The sequence below is a fragment of the Pteronotus mesoamericanus genome, unplaced genomic scaffold (genome assembly GCF_021234165.1).
Source record: "Pteronotus mesoamericanus isolate MK-2021 breed Mesoamerican mustached bat unplaced genomic scaffold, CSHL_Meso_final scaffold_54, whole genome shotgun sequence".
Taxonomy (NCBI): domain Eukaryota; kingdom Metazoa; phylum Chordata; class Mammalia; order Chiroptera; family Mormoopidae; genus Pteronotus; species Pteronotus mesoamericanus.
Window position 1 is genome coordinate 56603415 of NW_026555321.1, and position 6240 is coordinate 56609654.

General features: G+C 43.3%; 1 non-coding gene across 1 annotated transcript; it reads right to left on the bottom strand.

Moving 5' to 3' along the window:
• Positions 1-1047: 1047 nt before the first annotated feature.
• On the bottom strand, positions 1048-1180 carry LOC129061110 (small nucleolar RNA SNORA36 family). The gene has a single exon (XR_008528079.1). It is a non-coding gene; the product is annotated as a small nucleolar RNA SNORA36 family (small nucleolar RNA).
• Positions 1181-6240: the final 5060 nt, after the last annotated feature.

The window sequence follows — 6240 nt, forward strand, 5'->3', positions numbered from 1 at the left end:
GGGCAGGAAGAACAACTGTGTGGGTGAAATTGTCACTTCTCTTTCTTGCTCTTTCTGCTGAGGATAGGGGATTTCACTCTAGTCAAAGTGTAATTTGTGTAACTTAACCCTGATAGGCACTCCCAGGACTATTAGTCCTGCAAATACAAAAGTATGCTTTTGTAAAGGAGTTCCTGACCATCAGTTTCCCATTGCCTAATAATGAAGATCCTCCATTATCTCCTCAACCAAAAGCACTGCCAGTGTTCTGCGGCCTTTTTTCATCCTCCCCTAAACAGCCTAGCTTCCTACGGGGACATCCCTGAGTTTTCAAATACCTCCAAAGGATTTCAGTGCTAAAGAATCCTCCCTTATAAAATGCTCTGTAGTCATACTGACCTCAAAATTCTGCACAGATATGCTTTCATTTTTTGTTTCCTGCTTACAAACTCCACATTGTTTACTCAATAAATTATGTACTCAGTTTAGCCCCTCAAAGACCTTAGCAATCTCTTCTTCCAAGTTTATTGCCTATTAATGTGTTGCCTGCCTGTCATGAATCTTGTTTATTTATTTATTTACTTACTTACTTTCATTTAGCACTTATAATGAGCCAAGCACTCTGCAAGTTCCCTAACATTCCCACTGTGTGTAACAAACTAATCCTGGTGACAATCCTATGAAGAGAGTACTATTACTCCCATTTTATAGGTGAAAAAAGCTGAAGGTCCCAGAGGTTCAGAACTAATAATCTGTAGAGCTTGGGCTTGAATTAGAAGCTTTCGTATTACAAAAGCCTTTCTTTTCTTTTCTCTTTTCTTTTCTTTTTTCCTTTCCTTTCCTTTTCTTTTTTCCTTTCCTTTCCTTTTCTCTATCTTTCCTTTCTTTCTTTCTCTTTATCTCTTTTTTCTTTCTTTCTTTCTTTCTTTCTTTCTTTCTTTCTTTCTTTCTTTCTTTCTTTCTTTCTTTCTTTCTTTCTTTCTTTCTTTCTTTCCTTTCCTTCCCTTCCTCCCTCCCTCCCTTCTTTCTTTCTCCTTCTCCTCCCTCTCCTTCTCCTTGTCCTCTTTTGTAGGGTGGCTGGAGGTAAGTGAACAGAGCAATGCCTTCTATCCAGTCATCTCCCCCAGCCTGTGTTTCAAGGTCCCAAAGTTGATTTAACACGACAAAGAAGCTGCCTGGAAATGAACTCAACACTTTGGAAAAGCCCTGTTTTTCTTGCTGTCATACATTATCAAGAAAAACAGGCTCTCCCAGGACAGCACAGTAAAATGGCTGAAGGTCTTTTGTCTTTTTTTTCTCTGTCCTCGAATCTAGGAGTCTTAGTGCCCATACTGCTGTCTAATCTAGTCTTGTTAGAACTGGGTGGTGTTTCACAATCCCCCTCCCCCAAATAGCCATCTGTTAGTTCTACCTTTTTGTGACCTTTCGCCCTTCTTCAGGTGCCAACTCAGCTCGTCCGTGGTTCAAGACTTAACTCAGTGCCACCTGTCTTTTCCCTCAAGGGGTGGTGTGATATTGTGGCTTATAATGAGAAATATATTAGTCTTCTCCCTGTTTTTGGCAGAGAGCTCCCAAAACCCTTAAAATTTCCTGTGATAAGAGTAATGAAGGTTCTTTTTGTTATGTTGAGGTGACTTTTGAGCCTCACCTAAGGAACCAACCATGTGATTAGAGGGTAGAACGTTCAGTCTCACCCAGCCCCACCAGGGGAGGGGACAAGTGTTAGAGGTGGAACTCGTTCACCAATGGCCAATGATTTGATCAGTCATGGGTCTGGAATGAGGCCTCCATAAAAACCCAAAATGTCAGAGTTCGGAGAGCTTCCAGGTTGGTGAAGATGTGGAGATTTTGGGAGAGATGTCTGTGCTGCTTCCCCTTGCCTTGTCTATGCATCTTTTTCATCTGGCTGATCCTGAGTTATATCCTTTTATAATAAACTGGTAATGTGTGAGTTGCTCTAAAAAGTTGCTCAGCATAGGTAACAGTCTGGACTTGCAACTGTCTGTCATCTAAAGTGTGTGTGTGTGTGTGTGTGTGTGTGTGTGTGTGTGTGTTGTGGTAGCGGTCTTATAGGACTGAACCCTTATCCTGTGAGATCTTATAATGGTGCAGAGCGAGGGTGCCCTGAAAATAGGAGAAAATTCCTACAAATTTTGTTTGGAGAAAGGGGCAAGTGGATGATAGGGTATTTAAGATACTTTGCATAACAATGGCAAGTTAATAGCCGTGCCTTTCTTGAATGGAGAGGGCTGCCACCTAGTGTGAAATGTGTATGTGACTTTAAGAACATATAGTGACTCCTGACATAGATGGGGGAGGGAAGGGTAGATGCCCACCCTGAATTTCCATGCATCACAGGGAACTCTTGCCCTGACTAAAGAGGGCAGCCGAAAAAAGATAAAAGATACAGGGGAACTGGTGAAAGTGTCAGATCATAGGAGGGGCCAGATATGAGGTCTCATAGGAAGTTCTGGGCCAAGCATTTAAAATAAGGGCAGGCTGAGAGAGAAGGTAGAAGAAGCCATGCAGGCTGAGAGATAGAAAGCAGCCATGCGATCTGAAAGAGTGTAGGAGAGAGTCTACCACGAAGAGAAGAAGCCCGGGTAGAGCTGATGGAGCTGTGCACAGATCTGCCTTGTCACCCGGATTCATGAGAGATGCTTGTGGCTTAACTGTGACCAGGAATGCTGATCTGCAGATTTCTGCTTCTCTGAAGGACATATGAAGAAACCACTCTCTTGGGACTGCACCTGCCTGAACCCCAACATGACCCAGTATAACACGGCACATGTTTTCCTGAACTAGTACATGGAAGCTGAGATCAGTGCACCCCAGATCCTGAAGGAGAGAGCTGCTGTGAGATGATGGTGACTCTAAAACCCACAAGTACACATTCCAGAGAGGATGGAGACATATTTGTGCAGCCAACTGAAGAACAGATAAAGATATGAGGAACTTCTGGGAATGGTTTTGGCTTACAATCTTTTGGGGAACAAGGGAAGTGCTGGGCCTTGTGGGTGAGGAGGGCTCTGAGCAGAAGTGCTCTCAGCCCCTCTGAGGTAGGAACCCTGTAAATAAAAACCTGTTGCCTTCAACACTAATTGGTGGGTCATGTGTCAAGGCATCACATGACCAACCCCCAGTTTACTTGGTTATAGTCTGATGGTATCTCCAGGTAGATAGTGTCAGAATTGAATTGAATTGTATGACACCCAGCTGGTGTTGGAGAATCACTTGGTGGTGTTGCAAAAATACCCAAACATTGGACTTGCTCCCAGAATCATAGAAAGAATGTGTATCCAAGAACGGGCCATTGTGGGTTCTTTATGGGACTTTTCTGTGACAGCTAAGAGGAAGGAAGCACCTTTCCCACTGGGGTGGGTAGTGACTGGCAGGGGACTTAGGTGATAATAGGATATAAGTGGCTCTCATAGAGGCAGACTCTCATGGAAATCTGCTTAGAGACAGCCTGCATATAATATGGAGGGAAAAAGGCCTGTTGACAGTGTTTGAACCCCTGCTCCAGCTATCGCTAAAGCCTACATGCCTGGACTTTGTATTTGTTTAAGTCAGTTTGAATTGTGTTTCATTGCTTGCGAAAAAAAAGTTTTAGCCAGTGTTTTTCAACCATTTTTTTTCCCATTATCACCACGCCCCCACCCCCAACGAACACATTCTAAACTTTCTTTTTTCTTTATTGCCTGATTCCCTCGCCATGAAATCTAATAAGGTACAAGAGATACACTCTACATCTGTTTATGTATACCTGTGCTTTATACATAAAAAGAGTAAAATTTTTTTCACTCCTTCCAAAAAACAAATTTTTGCCTGCTTGCAGGTGAGATCACCTCTGTTGAGACTGTAAGGTATTGCCTAATCAAGATGGCACTTAAAGATCCTCACCCCTGGTATTCATTCTTTCCCACATTTAGTCAGGGCCGGGCCTGTGCAAGCAATAGGAAGTGGCAGAGTGATGGTATGTGATTTTTATTTTTTTCTTTTAATCATTTTATTTATTTTTAGCTGAGGGGAAGTGAGGGAGAAAGAAAAGGAGAGAAACATCAGTATGTGGTTGCTTCTCATCTGCCCCCTGCTGGGGACCTGACTCGCAATCCAGGCATATGCCCTGACTGGGAATCTAGCTGGAGACCTTTAGGTTCACAGACTGGCCTTCAATCCACTAAGCCATGCCAGTCAGGGAAGTATGTGATTTTTAAAGCTAGGTCCTGCCTGTCAAGGCAGCTGCTACCTTTCTTCTGCTTAGAAAGTTCAGTCTTGAAGAAGAACTGGAGCCTCCAGCCAACAGCCAGCAGCTGCCTACTCACCATGTGAAGGAGCCACTTGGAAGCGTTCCTCCAGGCCCACTTGAACCTTCAGATGACGTTAGCCCTGGGTAACATCTTACTGTGGCTTCATGAAGGATCCTGAGTCAGAACCTCCCAGCCAAGCTGCTCCATAGAAACTCACAAATAATAGTGATTATTATGGTTTTAAGCCACTAAACTATGGAGTGATTTGTATTACAGCATTATATAACTAATATATTTATGTAAGGTCTCTTCCACAAATATTATACATACGGATTTTACCAGTAAGGGCAGTTGGTAGAAAAGGGTAGTTTATAGGGATGGAATCACAGCCAAAGGTTTAGAAAACCTGAGTTTCTACCAATATATTGCAAGGGGCATTGCAATAAACAATAAATAGTTTGTTTAAAAAAACGAATGAGAGAAATAAGCCACCACCATGCGAATTTAACAAGGCTTGCTAATTACCTACTCTGTGTAAGGCATTGTATGAAATAGAGCATTAGTTTTTTAAGGTTGTTGTAACAAAGTACCACAAGATGGATCACTTAAATAACAGAAATTTATTCTCTCACAGCTCTGGAGGCTGGCAGTCTGAAATGAAGGTTTTTGGAAGGACCATTCTCCCTCTGGGGGCTCTAGGAGAGAATCTGTTTCTGCCTCTCTCCTAGCCTCTGGTGTTGCTGGCGATCCTTGATGTTCCTTGGATTATAAATGCTGGCAGTCTCTGCCTCTGTCGTCCATGGTGTTCCCCCTGTGTGTCTTCACCTTGTCCTCCTCTGTGTGTATCTGTCTCTGTGTCTCTACTGTTCTTACAAGGACAGCACATATATTGGATTAGAGTGACCCTAAGGACCTCATTTTAATTATATCTGTAAAGTCCCTATTTCCAAGTAAGTCACAGGTACTGAGGGTTAGGACTTCAACAGCTTTTAGTAGGATACAATTCAATCTATAGCACTTAGAGATAGTTAAGATGAATCGGATTCATTCTTGACAGTGATGACTAGAGAACCATGCATATCTAACTACAACCCACATTGCAAAGGCATGCATAATTTGGGAATGCCTCATGGACAAGGTGACAATGTTGTTTGCTTTCAAAAGATGAGTAAAATTTTGACAGTTGAAGAAGAGGAGTCATTCTTGGCAGATGAACCAGAATGAACAAAGGTAAGAAGGCTAGAAAGCAGAGGAACCACTGAGGGCTGAAGAGCTGCTGTGCAGGTGAACAGGAACAAATGTTCTAGCCAGGTTGGAGGGGTATTGATTGCAAATGTAGGGAATCAGCACTAGGTCCTTGGAACAGTTATTATCAACACCCAGCCCATATCCCTTCAAATCCGTTTACTGTTTCTATGGCTGAGATCAGATGACAGATGAGAACATGAGACACACAAGCACCCTAGATGAGGCAGCACCTGTTGCCCAAGGGCAACCCTCTGGAGAAGGCTCAGATGAAAGTCTTCAGCAGCAACAGTGCTGGCAGCATTTGGGAAATGGGGGGAAAAGATCCCATGGTATCTGGGCAGGCACCCCAGTCTCTGCCTCCCTGGAGAGAGTCCAGGTGCTAAGGTCCTGGCAGCAGGTGAAACTAAGTCAATGGAGACAAAGAGCCAAGTTGGGGTGAAGATGTGGGTCTGGGATTTATCCAAATGCAAGGGTATAAACACTTGAGAGTGGTGAGATCACCTAGACAGAGCAGGGAACGTTTAAAGAAAGGGGTTCCGGAGCACAGAGGGTAAGAGAACCTGAGTTATGAGATCCATGTGCCTGAACCTGTCTAATTAGGTAGCTCCAGTCATTAGATAATTACCACCCAAAGTGAATGCTGGAGTTTCACAGAGTTGTGATAAAACTCATCCCCAAATCACCAATGTTCTTTAGACTGAAAAAGTCATACTGGCTACATGGTTGAGGTCCATTTTAATAAGGGACCTTTCAAAGGCACAAG